Source organism: Bombina bombina, chromosome 6 (assembly GCF_027579735.1).
Source record: "Bombina bombina isolate aBomBom1 chromosome 6, aBomBom1.pri, whole genome shotgun sequence".
Taxonomy (NCBI): Eukaryota; Metazoa; Chordata; class Amphibia; order Anura; family Bombinatoridae; genus Bombina; species Bombina bombina.
In genome coordinates, this window is record NC_069504.1 from 419,299,137 (window position 1) to 419,321,246 (window position 22,110).

A 22,110-nucleotide genomic window follows, 5' to 3' on the forward strand; every position below is an offset into this window, starting at 1 on the left:
GATATTTGAATGCAGCCAATTTATACAGCCTTATCCTCTTAAAACTGTTTTTGACATGCTTATCCTGTTTCTCTTGGTATATCTAAAATTTTAGCTAATTTTAAATAATAAAAAGTCTATAATGATACAAAATAGCCTTAACTTTCAATAAAGTATTTTGGGAGACACAAATAGTCTTTGGAATTATTAAAATAGCAGTGTTATCCCTGCAGTAATTATTAGACAAACAGAAAGACTAAGAAGATATGAATAATTGGAATGCAAAAGAATCCTAATACATTGAGAGGATAGCTATCCAGTACATATTTAAACAATAATAAGTGAGAATACAGCCAGATATAAACATTAATTGTAAAACCAATATTTTACTTTCTAGTTTTCTTAACACATGTGCACCTATTTTTTTTTTAATCTTTTTTAGAATTCAACCCATATCTCGATCTTTAAAAAGTATGATATATTTGTGAGTAGTGCCACATTTAAAGGGACAGTGTACACCAGAATTGTTATTGTTTTAAACAATAGATAATCCCTTGTTTACCCATTCCCTAGTTTTGCATAACCAACACAGTTATATTTATATATTTTTTACCTCTGTGATTATCTTGTATCTAAGCCTTGCAGTCTGCCCCTTTATTTCAGTTCTTTTGACAGACTTGCAGTTTAGCCAATCAGTGCCTGCTCCCAGATAACTTCACGTGCACGAGCACAGTGTTATCTATATGAAAAACATGAACTAACACCCTCTAGTGGTGAAAAGCCTGTTAAAATGCATTCTTAAGGGCGGCCTTCAAGGTCTAAGAAATTAGCATATGAACCTCCTAGGTTAAGCTTTCAACTAAGAATACCAAGAGAACAAAGGAAAAATTGGTGATAAAAGTAAATTGGAAAATTGTTTAAAATTACATGCTCTATCTGAATCATGAATGTTTTTTTTTTTGACTAGACTGTCCCTTTAAGTGCATCTATACTAGGAAAGTATGTTCTAATTAATTTTAAGAAGCATTGATATAAAACAAGGCTTAGTGAATATAAATAATCAAATCGCATTTAGAATTCACCATGATATCACAAATCTAGGCATATGTATACAACACTAATGAAAACTGACAAGAAATTGGAATATATAGCAGAGTTTTTTAATAACGAGATACTACTGAATTAATAAGGTTACAAAAATAATATGTAGGTTAGTTGCAGGCTATTTAAGGTATAATAATTTACTTGAGCCATGCAAGCTGCTTGACAATACCTTTATTTCCAAGGGAAACAAGAGGTAAATGTTCCTCTCCAGGGAATTAGAAACAATATTTCAAGCCATGAGATTTCAAATGCAGTGTGAAAAGCATGCTATTTGTATGTGCATTTAAAAATATTCTTTGAAATATTCCTTTTTTTGTTATATTTTTTGAAACCTACATTTACTGCAAAATGACAAAATAAAAATGAAAAATAATTATTTAGTTATTTCCAACTCCAATCTATTGTTCTTATATGTAATGTAACTAAGAAACGATTAACATAATAATCCTGTTATTGGTCGTAAATCCCAGGAATGTGGAAAACTTGCATCATATTCTCTCCAGACTGATGTCTAGATGGTGTCATAACATAATGATTAAAGGACCAGTCAACACAGTAGATTTGCATAATCAACAAATGCAAGATAAGACAATGCAATAGCACTTAGTCTGAACTTCAAATGAGTAGTAGATTTTGTTTCCAACAATTTTAAAAGTTATGTCTTTTTCCACTCCCCCTGTACCATGTGACAGCCATCAGCCAATCACAAATGCATACACATACCATGTCACAGCTATCAGCCATTCACAAATGCATACACACTTATTCTTGCACATGCTCAGTAGGAGCCGGTGACTCAAAAAGTTTAAATATAAAAATACTGTGCACATTTTTTTAATGGAAGCAAATTGGAAAGTTGTTTAAAATGGCATGCTCTATCTGAATAATGAAAGTTTAATTTTGATTGAGTGTTCCTTTAACAAGGGAAAAAAGTATATATAATACATAATACAAAAGAAATGAGTAGCACTAAGGAAGCAATTGAGCATCAGGCGTAAAGTCTAGTGTGATTAATCACAGTCAATGGTCATGTATTACTTGGATTCTATATTTGGAATATAAGAAGTAATCTCCTTGGTCTATAATTCGTCAAAAAATATAAAATGCTCTGAACTCTTGTTCAGAAGAGGATTGCCTGGTATTTTTGGGCTGGACTAAACTTACTTTGCGAGTTCAGACTGATATACTTCAGGAAAGTTCTCCTCTGTGAAAAGCCTAAAAGTGGCTGCTCTTTGGTTATAACTCACCATAGAACAAGCTACTTGTTTGTTCCCGGTACAGCGTTTTACTTTCTGTATGCAAATGCAATAAAAGAAGTCTAAATTGTTGGATTTTAAATAATAGTATTTCTCAAGTGATATATTTCATTGTATTTGTATCAACAAATGAACCATTGGAATTTCTTCCTTTTACAATAACCTGGGTATCAGTTACTTTGCATTATTTATAACCACTTGAAAAAGTTTAATGTGTGGTTTCTATTATAGCTTGAAAATAAAAATATCAACAGGTCTAGATGTAGCAAAATTTAAAATAACTTGGTTTATATATGCCTATGGGGCATATTTAAGAATGTGCGAGCGGACATGATACAAAGTAGTGTATCATGATCGCTGCACTTCGATAAATGCCGACAGCATACGCTGTCGGCATTTATCATTGCACCAGCAGTTCTTGTGAACTGCTGGTGCAATGCCATCCCCTGCAGATTGGCCGCTAGCAGGGGGTGTCAATCAATCCGATAGTATTTGATCCGGTTGATTTTCGGCGATGTCTGTCCGCCGCCTCAGAGCAGGCAGATAAGTTATGGAGCAGCGGTCTTTAGCATAACATAATGCATTTTTAAATGTACTCTTCTTAATACAAATGGATATGGAATGTTAGCTCTACAGATCTTTCAATCATATGAATTAACACAGCTGGAAGTTCTTTTTTTCCTTTTGTCAGAAACTGTGCATTTGACAGAGTATAATCCCTTGTACATTTATAATGCAAATCATGCAGTGTTTACTTGTGATGAGAAGAGTTCAGTGTATCACTCTGTTGAAAAGCAAGTACTGTTGTTATAAATGCAGCAATTCAGAGTATTGAAACAACATTGTCAATGCCAAGTGTAACCCCAAGACATTGGGCATGCAGGGTAGGGATAATGATGGATTTATCAACAGTTATTGAAAAATGGGGGGTGGAGATTTTGGAAAAAGGAGCGAAAATATGGAGCTCAGTTTTGGAGACATTTAGCTTAAGGTAGTGAGAAGACATACAGAGATATGAGAAAGACAGTCAGTAACACGCGTTAGCAAGGAAGGAGATAGGCCTGGTGCAGAAAGGTAGATTTGGTTGTCATCAACATACAAATTATATTGAAACCCATGGGACTTTATAAAGGAATCTAATGATGAAGATTGAGAGGAGAAGGTGACCAAGGATAGAGCTTTGTGGTACCCCAACAAAAAGTGGTAAAGGGTCAGAGGATGCACCAGAGAAGGTTACACTAAAGGCACGGTTAGACAGGTATGAAGGGAACCATGAGAGGGCTGTGTCACAAATGCCAAAAAATTGGAGGGTTTGGAGCAAAAGAGAGTGGTCAATAGTATAAAAGGCTGCAGACAGATCAAAAAGAATTAGCAGAGAGAAGTGGCTATTCAATTTTGCTGTAAGTAGGTTGTTGGTAACCTTAACGATTGCTGTCTCTGTGGAGTGTTGGGGGCAAATTCCAGATTTCAGTGGGTCAAGGAGGGAAGTTAATGTAAGGGAATGTGATAAATGTGCATATACTAGCTTTTCAAGAAGTTTTGAGGCAGTGGGGGAGTAGAGAAATACGGCGGTAGTTAGATGGGGAGGTTGGATCGAGATAAGGTTTTTTTGAGGATAGGTATGACCAGTGCATGTTTTAGAGATTAGGAAAATATGCCGGTGCTCAGGGAGAGGTTGTAAATGTGTGTGAGTATAAGGGTAAGGGTAGAGGAGATGGAGGGGAGTAGCTGTGAGGGGAGGGGATCAAGGGGATAGGTAGTGAGAGGAAAGTACAAATAAACAGTTAAACCGGATTCATGCATGATCATATGTGCAAAATACCAACACAGCACAAGGTTTAAAGTTTTTGACATTCATAAGATAACTAAAATAATGGTAATTAAGTCAAATATCTTCTTTTCAATTGTATCCCAATGATTTGTACCCATCATGTGACATATTATACATACTAATCCTACATGCATAAATCCTGGGAAGAAGTATGACATAAACTATTGGTAAAGTAATGATGCAAAGTCCACAGGACTTGTGCTTCATTATATGAATAACCTCATTCAGTCATCAGTGCAAAAACAGTAAAAGAAAAACACATTTCAGCATAACATAATGCTTTTTTAAATGTACTCTTCTTAATACAAATGGATATGGAATGTTAGCTCTACAGAGCTTTCAATCATATGAATTAACATAGCTGGAAGTTCTTTTTTTCCTTTTTCAGAAACTGTGCATTTGACAGAGTATAATCCCTTGTACATTTATAATGTAAATCATGCAGTGTTTACTTGTGATGAGAAGAGTTCAATGTATCACTCTGTTGAAAAGCAAGTACTGTTGTTATAAATGCAGCAATTCAGTGTATTGAAACAACATTGTCAATGCCTAATTTATGATTTAGACTTTTGACGGGTGATTAAAGGGACATGATACCCAAATGTTGAAGCTTTATCAACCAGAACTTTCAACAATATTTTGTAGTATTTCTGTGCAAATTTGTAAAGATGGAAGCACCCAATTGTATAAATCGCAGCAACCTACATTTACTGCAAAATGACAAAATAAAAATGAAAAATAATTATTTAGTTATTTCCAACTCCAATCTATTGTTCTTATATGTAATGTAACTAAGAAACGATTAACATAATAATCCTGTTATTGGTCGTAAATCCCAGGAATGTGGAAAACTTGCATCATATTCTCTCCAGACTGATGTCTAGATGGTGTCATAACATAATGATTAACAAGGGAAAAAAGTATATATAATACATAATACAAAAGAAATGAGTAGCACTAAGGAAGCAATTGAGCATCAGGTGTAAAGTCTAGTGTGATTAATCACAGTCAATGGTCATGTATTACTTGGATTCTATATTTGGAATATAAGAAGTAATCTCCTTGGTCTATAATTCTTCAAAAAATATAAAATGCTCTGAACTCTTGTTCAGAAGAGGATTGCCTGGTATTTTTGGGCTGGACTAAACTTACTTGGCGAGTTCAGACTGATATACTTCAGGAAAGTTCTCCTCTGTGAAAAGCCTAAAAGTGGCTGCTCTTTGGTTATAACTCACCATAGAACAAGCTACTTGTTTGTTCCCGGTACAGCGTTTTACTTTCTGTATGCAAATGCAATAAAAGAAGTCTAAATTGTTGGATTTTAAATAATAGTATTTCTCAAGTGATATATTTCATTGTATTTGTATCCACAAATGAACTATTGGAATTTCTTCCTTTTACAATAACCTGGGTATCAGTTACTTTGCATTATTTATAACCACTTGAAAAAGTTTAATATATGGTTTCTATTATAGCTTGAAAATAAAAATATCAACAGGTCTAGATGTAGCAAAATTTAAAATAACTTGGTTTATATATGCCTTTGTGGCATATTTAAGAATGTGCGAGCTGACATGATACAAAGTAGCGTATCATGATCGCTGCACATCGATAAATGCCGACAGCATACGCTGTCGGCATTTATCATTGCACCAGCAGTTCTTGTGAACTGCTGGTGCAATGCTGCCCCCTGCAGATTGGCCGCTAGCAGGGGGTGTCAATCAATCCGATAGTATTTGATCCGGTTGATTTTCGGCGATGTCTGTCCGCCGCCTCAGAGCAGGCAGACAAGTTATGGAGCAGCGGTCTTTAGCTTAACATAATGCTTTTTTAAATGTACTCTTCTTAATACAAAAGGATATGGAATGTTAGCTCTACAGAGCTTTCAATCATATGAATTAACATAGCTGGAAGTTCTTTTTTTCCTTTTGTCAGAAACTGTGCATTTGACAGAGTATAATCCCTTGTACATTTATAATGTAAATCATGCAGTGTTTACTTGTGATGAGAAGAGTTCAGTGTATCACTCTGTTTAAAAGCAAGTACTGTTGTTATAAATGCAGCAATTCAGAGTATTGAAACAACATTGTCAATGCCTAATTTATGATTTAGACTTTTGACGGGTGATTAAAGGGACATGATACCTAAATGTTGAAGCTTTATCAACCAGAACTTTCAACAAGATTTTGTAGTATTTCTGTGCGAATTTGTAAAGATGGAAGCACCCAACTGTATAAATCGCAGCATTAAGTTGACCCTTCACTGGAAATAATGAGCCTAGCTCAAACTCTGAAAAACCCTGGGCTGTTGTTGCTCCTAGACTCTTCCATATCACAATAAAAGTAGTTGACAAAGTGACTTGTATCAAAGGTGGCATCACTGAGCTCTTCAGTACAACCCACTCTACTGCCAATGTTTTTCTATGGAAATTTCATAGATATTATATACCTGTTATCAATGTGTGAGGACGAAAATTAACTCAATAATTAGTAGGGGTGTCCACATACTTTTGACCAGATAGGGCAAGATTACGAGTATCACGCTGACTGTTGCACACGAGTAATATTGAGTTTATCGTGGCTGTTTGTCCGCATCAGAAGGAGCGCTAATATTACAAGTTGAAAGTAAATGTGAATGCATGAGCACAATCGCAATTGACACTAGAATTATTACCGCAACCTCAGAGATTTGGTTAACTGTTAAGCAGGAAAAAAAAGTGTCACAAAACACATCAAAATTACACTTCAAAGTACAGTTACAATCATAATAACATTGTCTGATAAAAATTATATATATAAAAAGAAAATTGCACAAAAAAGTTATAAGGGGTCAAAGATATAAGGTCTCGGGTGTTAGAAGTAAAAAAAAAAGGCAGGCAAAGGGCTTTCCCATGGAGATACATATACATGTCTAAATGTGTATATGTATGTATATATGTATATATAGCAGTGCATTGGAGCCCTTTGTAGTCATGTAGATTTAAACATTTTAAAGCATATTTATGTGCTATTCTGTGTATTTACTATAAATATTTCACATTGGAATGTTCTGCACATAGCCTATCTATCTATCTATCTATCTATCTATCTATCTATCTATCTATCTATCTAAAGATATATATTTCTCATCAGATATATCTAAAATATGTATGAATAAATAGAACATATTCTGCTATGTGAAGAACATTGGGATTTGAAATATTAATATCAATATTTTCATGTGGGGTTAGCAGACTTGAGAAAATGCAATCAGGTTTGCGCACGAGTAGGGTGTTAGTTTTTTACCCAATTTTCTTGCTCCATTGACTATGTTAACACAGTCGCAATATTCATATTTTGGCTTCTTGTGCACATCAGGTTAGGGCATGAGTGAAACATTTTACTTTCAACTTGTAATATGAATGCCACCCAACGCACACAAAACGCTTACTTCTAGTGCAGTTAGCATATGAACGGGAGAGATAAATAGTGCTCCATTTGTAAACTAGACCATAGTGTGTGTGTATGTGTGTATATACTATATATATATATATATATATATATATATATATATATATATATATATATATATATACACACGGCTGGAAAGTACTATTTGCCCTGGTGAGGAATTTCGCTTTTTTTCCTCATCTTAAAAGTGAATGTCAATTTTAATGTTAAAGTGCCCAGTTTTTAAAAATTCACTTAAAAACAGGGGCACTTTAATTCATCAAAATTTACATTTCACTCCTGTTGTGAAAAAAAACTTACCTTTTAAACTTGACAGCCGATCCAGCTTCCTCCACCCATCACAAAGCCTCTTCCTGGGTCTAAAATGAGGAATCTGGCTTCCTCTAATCACGGCGTTGAATCAGACACTGATTCCCCTGGGGGGAAGCCGTGATTGGAGGATGACCTATCCATCATTTCTGATATCAGAAATGGCCTGAGATGACTGGAGGAAGCTGGAGCTGCTGTTAAGTTTAAAAGGTAAGGTTTTTTTTCACAACAGGAGTGAAATGTAAATTTTGATGAATTAAAGTGCCCCTGTTTTAAATCGAATTTTTAAAAACCAGGCACTTTAGCATCAAAATTGACATTCACGGAATTAAGGTAGAAAAAATCCTATTGGCTGATGCAATCAGCCAATAGGATTGAGCTTGCATTCTATTGGCTGATCCAATCAGCCAATAGAATGCCAGCTCAATCCTATTGGCTGATTGCATCAGCCAATAGGATTTTTTCTACCTTAATTCCGATTGGCTGATAGAATTCTATCAGCCAATCGCAATTGAAGAGACGCCATCTTGCATGATGTCATTTAAAGGAACCTTCATTCTTCAGTTGGACTTCGTTTGAAGAGGATGCTCCATGTCAGATGTCTTGAAGATGGAGCCGCTCCTTGCCGGATGGATGAAGATAGAAGATGCCGCCTGGATGAAAACTTCTGCCCGTCTGGAGGACCTCTTCTTTCCGGCTTGGATGAAGGCTTCTGCCCGTCTGGAGGACCACTTCGCCCGGCTTCGTTGAGGACTTCGGCCCGGTTGGGTGAAGACTTCTCAAGGTAGGGTGATCTTCAAGGGGTTAGTGTTAGGTTTTATTAAGGGGGTATTGGGTGGGTTTTAGAGTAGGGTTGGGTGTATGGGTGGTGGGTTTTAATGTTGGGGGGGCATTGTACTTTTTTTTACAGGTAAAAGAGCTGATTACTTTGGGGCAATGCCCCGCAAAAGGCCCTTTTAAGGACTATTTGTAATTTAGAATAGGGTAGGGCTTTTTATTATTTTTGGGGGCTTTTTTATTTTATTAGGGGGATTAGATTAGGTGTAATTATTTTAAAAAACTTGTAATTATTTTATTATTTTCTGTAATTTAGTGGGGGGTTTTCGTACTTTAGATAATTTTTTTAAATTGTAATTAATTGTATTTAGTTTAGGTAATTCATTTAATTATAGTGTAGTGTTAGGTTTAATTGTAACTTAGGTTAGGATTTATTTTACAGGTAAATTTGTCTTTATTTTAACTAGGTATTTATTAAATAGTTAATAGCTATTTAATAACTATTGTACCTAGTTAAAATAAATACAAAGTTGCCTGTAAAATAAAAATAAACCCTAAGCTAGCTACAATGTAACTATTAGTTATATTATAGCTAGATTATGGTTTATTTTATAGGTAAGTATTTAGTTTTAAATAGGAATAATTTAGTTAATTTTAGTAATTTTATTTATATTTATTTAAATTATATATAAGTTAAGGGGTGTTAGGGTTAGACTTAGATTTAGGGGTTAATACATTTAATATAGTTGCGGCGATGTTGGGAGTGGTGTATTAGGGGTTAATACATGTAGCTAGGTGTCAGTGATGTTAGGGACGGCAGATTAGGGGTTGATAAAATTTAACTAGTGTTTGCGATGCGGGAGGGTGGCGGTTTAGGGGTTAATAGATTTTTTATAGTGGCGGCGCTGTCCGGTTCGGCAGATTAGGAGTTAAAGATTTTTTTTTAGTGTTTGCGATATGAGGGGGCCTCGGTTTAGGGGTTAATAGGTAGTTTATGGGTGTTAGTGTACTTTTTAGCACTTTAGTTAAGAGTTTTATACTACGGCGTTAGCCCATAAAACTCTTAACTACGGACTTTTAAATGCAGTATCAGTCAGTATTGACAGGAGAGACTTTACCGCTCACTTTTGGTTAGACTCGTAATACCGGCGTTATGCAAGTCCCATTGAAAATATACGATACACAATTGAGGTAAGTGGATTTGTGGTATTTTCGAGTCTGACCAAAAAAGTGAGCGGTGAGCCTGTCATATCAAGACTCGTAATACCAGCAGGCGTTAAAAAGCAGCGTTGGGACCTCTCAACGCTGCTTTTTAACCCTAACACACAACTCGTAATCTAGCCGATTGTAAGTAAAAAATGTGCACATTTCATTTTAGAGGTTAAAGAAAAGTCTGGCTTTATAACCTGTTCAGGTCAACCATTAACCAAAACCATTGTGTTTGCTTTGGGGCTGAGATGTTAGTACTATTAAGGGCATTGTTACTTACAGCTAACTGGTTGCTTTTTAAACCACCCTTGGTTACAACTCATTAACACAGAAGCAACAGCTTGATGAATTACTGCCTGCATAAACACAGTTGGCAGTTACTAATTAAATAATTATAACAGCACAGAAGATGTAATATCCCACTAGAAAACTAATGAAGACCAAGCTGTCATTTGGACAAATTTAAAGTTAGCCCAAGAATTAACCATATACAAATGCAAGACATATCATATTGAGATCTAATTGTAGTAACACATAAGAATTTAGTGAATAATGAGATGGCATGGAAAAAAATGCAATATTTAAAGCACACAATAATGAAATGGTGCTGTAATTGTTTTTGCTAAGCAAAAATGATGAATGCACAGTAAATGTGTGGAATGTAAATTGAAAATTATCTGCTTTACTAATTAAAGGAAGATTGATTTGGCATAGGATGTAATTGAAGAAGTGGGCATGCCAAAGTGTAAAGATGCAAACCTAGTTCAATATAACAGAGTTAATATTTTGGAAAAGTAACAATTTTAATTCACAGAAATAATCCGATGACCCTTGTAAAGTCTCATGTATGTACAGTATGTTCTTGTTTTAATGTGTATTTGATGATCAATTGTAAATGTCAAAGGGGACAGTTGTAGCATAGCAACCAAATATATTTGGGAAAATAAAGGTGTCTTTGTTTAAACAAGAAAGGAATCACCTATAATTAAGTTGTCAGTGTTTAAAGTGAGACTGATCATCATTAAGCATCACTCTTATATAAACTATCAATTTAATATAATGCTTCTCAATAGAAAACATTTATCTACAAAATGATGACAATCTGATCAAATGGAGCACTAATGACTAGTGGGAAAAAAAGTTTTTATTCACATTTTAATTTCTTTTGTACTTGTCTAATCCAATTTCTGCCTTTTATTCTGTTATTTTTACTTTTTATATTTCCTGTGGTGTCAAATTTGATCCTGGTTTCTCATATGTGTTCTTCAACATCTGACAAAACAAAATGAGTTCCTGAAATAGATGGTAAAGCCAAATCATAAACATTAAGATCATTCAGCTTCTTGGTATATGAAAGTGTGGCTACCGTGTGTACCGGATAAAAGGGACTTCATAAGCTTTAAATTGCATTAACTGAAAACCAGCCACACTCTATAGACACCTGAATATAATAATGTGATTCTTTGCTCTGCACTTCAAATCCAGGTAAGATTCATACAAGCTGTGTTGTGCAGAAACCCAAAGTATAAAGAATATCTTTTGTGATATATACAAAAATTGGTCGTAGTTGTATGTGAAATTTACAAAAGATAAATGACAAAACTGGGTCACATATGTCTTAAAACAGACCTTCTTGGTGTCTGACAGTGTTTTTTTTTGTGTGTACCTGATGCAAGGCATTTCACAACCTTTAACAACTGTAACTGAAAACCACCCATACACTGTAGACATCTCAATATAATAATGTGCTCTGCAGTTCAAACCCAGGTAAAACTCCTTCAAGCTGTGTTGTTCAGAAACCCAAAGTATAAAATGTATCTTTTGTGATATATCCAAAAATTGTTCACAGGTGAATCTTAAATTTACAACAACAAAAAAGTAAAACCGATTAACTGGCTCATATACTGTATGTCTCAAAAGCAGACCTTCAATGTGTAATGACAACTGCAATCTGAAACAGAATATAACACTCAAGAACCAAAATAAAATATTTCAGAAGTTAGTGCTAACATATAATTATAAGGTCTGATTGTTTTGTTATTTATTGACTATCTTCTGTACACAAGAACTGCTGGTGCAATGATAAAAGCCGACAGCGTATGCTGTCGGCATTTATCGATGTGCAGCGGACATGATCCGCTATATCGGATCATGTCCGCTCGCACCATAGTAAATAGGCCCCTATGTATTTATGCCAGTTATAGTTATATATGCAGTAATAATGGCTCTATTCCAATCTATCAGAAATTCCAGGTAAAAATATTGGGCTCCATTTATGAATATGTGGTTACAGCTTTATGTATTAAATAGTCTATTTGCTTGCAGATCAACAAACAGATAAACTCTACAATTTGCAGTGAGTGAAACGTTGTCTGCTATCCATATGTACTAAATAAAAGACAAAAAAATGTTGCATCTAATCTGCTGCTAGCAACGGTGGATGATTGATAAATTTGACACCTCGCAAGTAGCATAAACTGAAATTTACTATTCAGTCAGTTTTGTCGCACGTGACTGCAAGGTAGTGGGAAGAGAAGTCAGCATTATATAAAGGCAAACTTTTGGACATTTAGACAGATAATTGAAAGCAGGACTTTCTAAATTATTTTCAATAAAAATTAACGATTATGGCTTGTTCTGGAGCGGGTTCACACACATCAGCAGAAAATGGTTCTTATAGATATGGTACTGGATTCTTATGAGTACCTATTTGGATGGCATGTGAAGCAAACATCACATACAGCGAAAATGAGTATCTGGCAGCATTTAAATAATGCTGTAACCTCTCTATTGGAAAAGGCCAACTAAACCAACCCATAGAAGGAATATGCTCCGTGCCCACAGTCTCCTTCTTTTCAAACAATTTTAAAAAGCATTTGCTTCTCTAATCTGCCTTCTCCCCCAGATTTGCATCAGATGATTAATATATAAATGAAGAAGTATATCCATGGCTAACACTATCAACGGTGAGTAACAATTGAGGTCTGTTGGCCTTTTTTATATCAATTGTAGGCGTATATCTTATAGCCCCTACTGTTTATTATAGTGATTGCCACCTAAATGCTGGTGAGGGATAATTCACGATGTTGATGCGGAAGAAACGTCAAGCAGAAAAAAATAGATTTTTTTTAGTAACTATGGTTTGGTGGGAGATTTATGTTGAAAATGTGTTCGGTTCAAAGAGTTGAGGTTTGCTCGCTACTTGTAAATTGCAATTATTTACAGATTTGACTGCTTAGTACAAATTATTTTCTATCTACACATGGACATTGATGTGAAAAAGCTGACTAGCAGCTCGCCGACAGTTTAGTATATGGGGCCCTTAGAGCCCATGTGGTGCCGACACTATAACATACTTTAACAGGTTTAAGTTATTTTTTTATTTATTTTTATTTCCATGGAGGCAAAAGACATACATCAAAATCAAAACTAAAGATTTTGGCTAGTTGATTGAATATTGATGAATGACTGGTTATTGTCTAATATAGATGCAGGGTATTTTTCCCTTAAGTAATAATATAAATGCATAGTATTTGTGCATTTAGCCATTTCACATTATTCTGAGTAATAATGTGATTAACAGATTTTAACATCCAAAAAAGTCAGAAATTAACATTATCATATAAGTATTTAAAGGGACAGTCTACTCCAAAAAGGTTATTATTTAAAAAATAGATAACTCCTTTACTACCCATCCCCCAGATTTGCATAACCAACATTGTTATATTAATATACTTTATCTAAAACTCTAAATCTCTGCCCATTTTAAAGTCCCTGCATGCTGCCATTGTCTAAGTCAATTTTATCAGTTTTCACAGCAAGACCGAGCTAATTAATGTGTACCATATAGATAACAATGTGCTCACTTCTGTGGAGTTACAAATGAGACCGCACTGATCGGCTAAAATGCAAATCATAAACAGCCCAGAGATAAAGGGGCTTAGATTCAAAATAAACGCAGAGTTAAAAAGTATATTAATACAACTGTGTTGGTTATGCAAAACTCGGGAATGGATAATAAATGATTATCTATCTTTTTAAACAATCACAATTTTGGAGTAAACTCTCCCTTTAAGTTGTGAACACGATTTATAGTTGAAAAGTGTGATTTAAGTTATATTCTCATCCTTTTTTAATAATCCACAAGGTTTTCTTGTTTATTAATTTTTTAATTGAAAATACACAATATTTTTTAACATTTAAGTGCTATGCAAATAACAAAGGAACAGTTCAAATGATTTTTTAGGAAGTCAAGGCTATTGGAAAGTCCAGCAATCATGTAATACATCTGTTTGAAAAGTGATTTTTGATGGATTGGAACAACTCTGTTAGGTTCTCTCAGTGCATAGTATTAGTGATATAACTGAAGTGTGAAGCCACTATAAAACTACATTACTATTGATTTTCTAATGCATTTTCTAATGGATTTATAAGGGATTTAAATGGCCTCACAACTGAAATCCCCCTAAAAAGTAATGCATGACACGTCACACACAGAAGAACTCAACTCCACTTTGGTAATCTGACAGTTAAGAACATTTCACTGTCTCTGTCTAGACTTACAAACACACACACACAAAAAAGAAAAAAAAAAAACATTCTGAATTCCATAAATTAGTATCTACTCATTACACAATAAATTCAGTTCAACAAATGTCATGGTATTTTGAAACGTAGTAAGTACATGACATGACAGGAATAGATTGCTTAACACTATAAATAATAAAAGTGCCAATTTACATCTGTGTCCTCCATTTCTAGCAATATTAAGACCTTAAGGTCTAATCTATGTCAGTGATGCGTCTTCCACATTGGATATTTTCTCTATACTATGTTTCTATGTTTCTGCGTAGCACCTACTGACAGTACAATTCTTCCCCATATGTTTGTGATCCTGCACTCCCCATCTCCCACCACTATTCAGCTAATAATGTTTCCATCTTATCACAGATCAAAGTATTTTCTTTTACAAAACAACTCTGAAATAGGACTGCCTACCTGCCCCTCAGTCACTTAAATTAGACTTTATGTGAAAGAAAATGTAATGTTAGATTACCAAAAACATAATCTGTTCTCTAAGGGGCACCCTTGGTATGTACTATAGTGCTACTTAAAGGGACAGTAAAAACCATGTAATTACAAGACATTTATGTTGTGTTGCTATAGAATAACACATCAGCCAAGTCTTAACTTAAAACAATATATCTTCCTTTTTACTGCAATTGTTTTTCAGGAGAGAAACCCCACCCACCATTTGCTTTATTTGGATGAGCCATTCTGGCCTTTAGTCTGCAGATAACAAATCTAGCGACTGTCATAAAGTTAGTATAAAGTGAATAGTTTTGCAGTTGTTATTGATTAAAGTCAATTAGAGACTGATATGTAGCAGGGTTATAGCCTTGAGAAGTCAGCAGGCGCATTTCAAGGTCTGAGAGTTAGAAATTGCCCTATTTTTAGAGCTTAATTACTTGTAAAGAGGGCAAAATAAATAATGAAAACATAGCAAAGTTGTTTCATTATGCATAACTAGACATTTTATATAAAAATATTAGGGTGTTTACCGTCCCTTTAAGACTCTTCTAAGGTAATTTATCTAAGTGGTTGAAGATACTTTCACTCAATATGTCACTATGTGTGTAAGCCTGATCAACCTATCATTTTACAATTATACTATGTTTAGCTACATTACTTTTGTGCCGTTTTGTTTTGCCCTACTGTGATGTATTGTAACAATACTGTTACCTGCTATTTAACCTTAATTCATGTTCTAAGCATATGTTCTCTGTAACTTGGGTGAAACACATTAAAATTACAGTGACTATATTAAATGGACTTAGATGTAAGTTATGAAAAGCTGGACTAAATAATTGTCGCTTAGGGAAGTTATTTTACCTTGACCTTTTCAACTAAAGAAAATGCTATTATAAAAAAATGTTATTCATAAAATACTTGATTTGTAGCATGTCATCATTTTAGTTAATTTATGTAGTGATTTCTTGTGGATTGCTTTTATATGTGTGATACTGGCAGATATGAAAATAATGGCTCCCATTTCCTTACTGTATTTACTTCAGAAAAGTCCAGCATATACCCATAGGGAACAATCCTCAACTTTATTTTTTTAATAGTTGTTTCCCTGGAAATATACGCAACATTAAGCTACTGATCTAACGCATATTGTTTTTCAAAATACTGGTAAAGCATTTGGCTGTAAATTGCACACTAATCGTCTACCTCTTCCCTCTGCTTCACATTAAATTTCCACACATTTGACGCACTCATGCAGTTGACAGCTTACTTTGCTTTCCTGGGTTGAACATAATTTCATCCTTCACAGTACAGGAGCAAAAAAAAAAAAAAAAAAGGTCTTCCAATGTGAAGTAGCAAGCTTAATCAGCTGTTCACTTATGGTTTCTGTTTTTGGTAATCTACTTCAAACTCACACTCCATAAGCTATTTGATTTTAGTGTACATATCCTAAAATAATTCATTTTAAACGTGCAAGCAGATTATACATTGTGAGCCTCATTTTCCTGCCAATGTCTATAATGGTTGGCTGCAGTTGGATTACTCAGTATTTCGCAGAGACAATTTAGCCCATCAACCTACTTAGAAGCAGTTTTTAGACTTTTTTTATCCACCATAACAAATGTGTTGCTTTTTTAGAAGATGAGCATATAGAATTCATAGCTGTAGTTCATATATTAAATGCTTTACTCTTAAAATGGTATTCTGTTAAAGGGAAACTGAACTCATGTTTTTTCTTGGTTACTTACAAAAGAGTATTTTTAATGGATTACAATGTTTATTTTATTTTTAAACAGATCAAACTGAATTAGCCTATTTTTTTTCTTTAAAGATTTATAGAGTCTTGTACCTATAAGCCAGTACTCTATGGATGCCTAGTTATCAATTGCACATAAACATTCATTTTCTGCTGATTTTAGCTTAAATTTAAAAATGTCTGGTTAACTTTTTCATAAAACAACATTTTTGACATTTAACTGCTACTTTTTTAACAACATCATATATTTATTGTGCCTTTAATATCCATTTAAACCTTTCACAAAAATCAGTGAGTTTTAATTTTTTTGTAACAGTTCAACATGTAGTTCAGTGTTTCATATGTTGGATGTTAGTCATTATGAAAGCAAAACAAGGAAAGAGGCGCCGTATGTGTGAATCGATCAACAGCAGGAGGGGAGTACAAACAAGTACAGGGTACTCACATTCTTTGGCGGCACTCCAATATGCCAATAGATGCAGGCTGGTCTTCACTGCAGACCAGCAAGCTGTACAAGGCAGGATAAGGAAACCCTGGAGGAGCGGCGTCCACAGGTAACTGCCTGATGAAACGGTGTGAACCGTGAAACATGTTGCATGATATGTTTGTGCACAATATAGGATGAGTGTTGTTTTTAATACTGTTTTAACTGTTATTAAACTTATTTTTAATTATACACTCTCATTGCTGAGTGCATTATTCTACGCTACCTGTGGACGCTGCTCCTTCAGGGTTTCCTGATCCTGCCTTGTATAGCTAGCTGGTCTGCTGTGAAAACCAGCCTGCATCTATTGGCACATTGGAGTGCCACCACAGAATGTGAGTACCCTGTACTTGTTTGTACTCCCCTCCTGCTGTTGATTGATTCACACATACGGCGCCTCTTTCCTTGTTTTGCTTTCAGAGTTGTCAACCCTTTTACGGTGAAGATTGAGTGCTGCCTCTCGTCTTGTGGACTATTCCTGTGGATCCTACTTCCCACCACCTCTTTTATACTCTGTCTATTCACCAAGGACTGTGATATTTATTGGTGACTATATCTAACAATTTTTGTTGTATTATTGGATATTCTACAACACACTAGCGCCCCCTATAGGGTTTTTACCCTTTTTCTATGTTAGTCATTATAAAGTATAAGGTTCAATAAAAAATATATTATTTATGCAGTCAAATAAACCATTTGGGTGTTTACACATATCTACAGGGAAATATTTGTAGTTATTGTGGGAACAGTAAAAATCTCAAAAATAGTTTAGAAAATATAACCAGTAGCTTTGTAATGTCCAACATGTTCCAAAATATCTTTTGTTTAATCAAAATATCAGCCTTCTGTCAAATGACCTTTCCATTAGCCTGTGCATTTGTGCAGACCAGATGTGCAGGACTGCAATTTTCTTGTCATATGTTTGGACCTTGAGTCAAACAGTCAACAAGCAAATCAATTTATTCAAAAATTATCCATTTTGTTATTTTCTGGTGTGTTTACAATGTAAAATTTAATAAAACAAAGCATCCATTTTACAAATATATGTTTTACTTTGCGATTATCCTTTAATGTGGCCTTATTTAAGGGCTGCACTTTGCGATTATCCTTTAATGTGGCCTTATTTAAGGGCTGCACTTTACGATTATCCTTTAATGTGGCCTTATTTAAGGGCTGCACTTTGCGATTATCCTTTAATGTGGCCTTATTTAATGGCTGCACTTTACGATTATCCTTTAATGTGGCCTTATTTAAGGGCTGCACTTTACGATTATCCTTTAATGTGGCCTTATTTAAGGGCTGCACTTTACGATTATCCTTTAATGTGGCCTTATTTAAGGGCTGCACTTTGCGATTATCCTTTAATGTGGCCTTATTTAAGGGCTGCACTTTGCGATTATCCTTTAATGTGGCCTTATTTAAGGGCTGAAAGTGACTTGGATCTTACTGTCTAATAACAACTCTAAAGTGGGTAAAAGAACTACTAGAAACTTGAAGAGTAGTGCAAAGATTAGCTAATCAAACACATAAAAATGTATTTTTCCTGTCCTCTTTAGTTGTATATTATTTGTTATCTGAGGACTTGAAAGCGGCTTCTCTGCAGGAAGAAGCTTAAAAGTGATGCTGAAACCTGTTGATGTTATTTATAGTTGGCTCTCCAGGGAATCTCGGCTTAACTTTGATTTACTATGGACAGGCATCCTTTTCAGCAGCTCTTTAGTAACAGTTATGCTTTTCTATTCAATTCTTTGTATGTTATTTCTGTGCTCCAGCATTAGCAATAGAACATAACACAAATATAAATAGTATAAATAATACTTTTATACAAGTTATAAAAGCTAAAATGCTAACCATAATTTATTTTTTCTGGACTAAAAAAATCACTTTCTCACTTAATATAATAATAATAAAAAAAATAAGAATGATAATAATAAAAATAATAACCATATCACATATAATCACTAAGTTTGTATTCTCCTGATTTAAACTTAAAAGTAAAAATTAACAGTCTAAATGAATTGTTTGCATATTATTGATATGATGGCACATTTATAGCTACATATTGGGGAGAATTTACAAAGGGTGCAGGCAGACAAGTTCTCAAAGAGATCCAGTCCACCTGCATTCGCTACTTGTTTGTTGCCCGCAGTTATTATTAGAAATCCTTGTGCAGCTCCGCCCCCTGCTCTCAACAGACCAATTGAGTCTGGGCTGATTTATCCTCACAGGTGGCAGAGATGATAAAAAGCAGGAACTGCTTCTGGCCACAGGCTCACCCCATAATGTAAGTTACAACAGCAGGGGAAATAATATCTAACAATTTGCTGTGCTTGATCATTCTTATGACTTGTTGCTTCCCTTTTTGTAAAACATCTCTCTCTTTGAAATGTTCATTTTATTAACATTGTATTGAATATATTCCTGGTGTTTAAAGGATCTATAGAATGCTTTCTGTTATGGTTACAATTGTTAAAAAAAATGAAAACCATGAATAAATAATAATTATCTATGTTTAGTTGTTTACTGTAAGCAATATATATATATATATATATATATATATATATATATATAAATATTTTATATAGTATGACAGGTTAGTCATACAACTTATTTCTTGCTTTATAGTGGTAAATATGAATGTTAAAGGAACATAACCCCCCTCCAAAATAAATAATCAAAAATATTTAATGATTCAGACAGAGCACACAATTTTAGACATTTCTATTCCATTTTACTTCAATTATCTAACTTGCTTTGTTCTCTTGGTATCCTTTGTTAAAAATCATACCTAGGTAGGCTCAGGAGCTGGGAGATAGCTGCTGGCTGTTTATTATTGGCTTATCAGGGTGCTCAGCTAGATCCCAGTAGTGCATTGCTACCCCTTCAACAAAGATTCCAAACCCTAATGAAACAAATTGATAATTGAAGACATTGGATAGTTGTTGACAATTGTATGTACTATCTAAATCTTGAAAGAAACATTTTTGGTTCCATGCCCCTTTAAGGTGTCAAAATAATACATTTGTGATGTAAAAAAACAGCTATTCATCTACTTTATTTGTACATAAGTCACTAAAGCATTTCAAATATGACTAGAAACCTTTTTGCAAATGCTTCTGATAAACCAATCTTATGATAACTGAAGACTTGTCTTGTGCATGCAGTTTCTCTATTATATACAGGTTAGACATTTATACACACATCTGATATGCATGCATTTTTATAGTGACATCATAAGCACTCCACACATGCACAGTTTCAATACTTGTGCATGGGATACATGGATGAGAAGTTTGCGGAAAAAAAAAAAAGTATTGCAACAATGTCGTAACATAAGTTTGAAATGCACTACCGTACAGATATAATTTTTTATTTTCCTTTAGTTATGTGCAACAGCTGACAATAAGAACACGTTTAAAAAAAAACACATTTTATGGCATACAATTCTGTGTAATTATTATTAAAAGGATTAATATTTTAAAGTCATTCGGGTTAAACCAAGACTCCAATTGAAAAGTGCTAATGAAAAATTGGTTTCTGCAAATTATTATCATATATGTGTTAGATAAAGAGCAGCATTTCTAAAGGCATAGACCTGTGAATGCCCCAACATTTTGTACTATGAAATCGAGTGACGTTTGTATGGTCTGGGGGGTGGGGATCAATCTAGAGCAGTAAAATGGTAAATTATGTAAGAAAATTCAGAATTCTTGCCACATTTTTAATAACACCTATCTAGTATGACTGCACTGTTCATTTGGTTAAATGTAAAACAATACAGTAATACATTAAACAAGATAGATAGATAGCTGATAGATAGATAGATAGATAGATAGATAGATAGATAGATAGATACTGTATATGTGGTACACTCTAGAAACTTTGAAGCAGAGCAATAAAAAAGTAGGTTACAGACATATTAAATAGACATTAAAGGGACAGTATACACCAGATTTTTTATTGTTTAAAAAGATAGATAATTCCTTTATTACCCATTCCCTTGATTTGCATAACAACCCAGTTATATAAATATACTTTTTACCTCTGTGATTACTTTGTATCTAAGCCTCTGCAAACTGCACCCTTATTTCAGTTATTTTGACAGACATCCATTTTAGCCAATCAGAGATGGCTCCCTGGAACTCCACGTGCATGAGCACAGTGTTATCTATATGACACACATGAACTAACACCCTCTAGTGGTGAAAAACTATCAAAATACCCTGAGAGAAGAGGCAGCATTCAAGGGTTTCTAAATTAGCATATGAACCTCTTAGGTTTAGCTTTCAACTAAGAATGCCAAGAGAACAAAGCAAATTTGCTGAAAAAAGTAAATTGGAAAATTGTTTAAAATTACATTCTCTATCTGAATCATGAAAGTTTATTTTGGTCTAGACTGTCTCTTTAAACACAAAATGCATATCATGCAACATATCATGGGTGCTGCCATTTTGGAACTTAGGTTTCACTGCACTTATCAGATGGAGAGTTGCTGCACATTAGCAAACACGTCAGCACTTGAATGCAGTAAAGGCTAGATTTAAAACCCAAAAGGCATGGCTAGAGGAAGGCTGGGAATATCCATATTACTGTACACTAATACTGATAAACATAGTGTAATGCATAAAAACTAATATAATACCTAAAAATAGTATTAAGGCGCCTTTACTGCAGCTGAATTTAGTACAGAGGAACACAATTATAGTGCATCTTCAAAAATAAATTAATTAAGCAAACAGAAAACAGAGTAAAAGGCTTAGTCTTTAATGACTTTAACACTTTATCATGTCAAGTCATAGACTCACTAGATTGCTGTGTTAGCTTATGGTCGGCACTGTGAATGCTAATACCATATTAGCACTAGAAGTACGTAACAAGCAAATACTAATAATTCCTTACCACCACACTTAGCTCATACTCATTACCAA

General features: G+C 34.3%; 1 protein-coding gene across 1 annotated transcript in view; it reads right to left on the reverse strand.

The window, feature by feature from the left end:
- Positions 1-22,110, reverse strand: part of KCTD16 (potassium channel tetramerization domain containing 16) — a 457,442-nt gene that overhangs the window by 429,723 nt on the left and 5,609 nt on the right. The window lies entirely within an intron of this gene.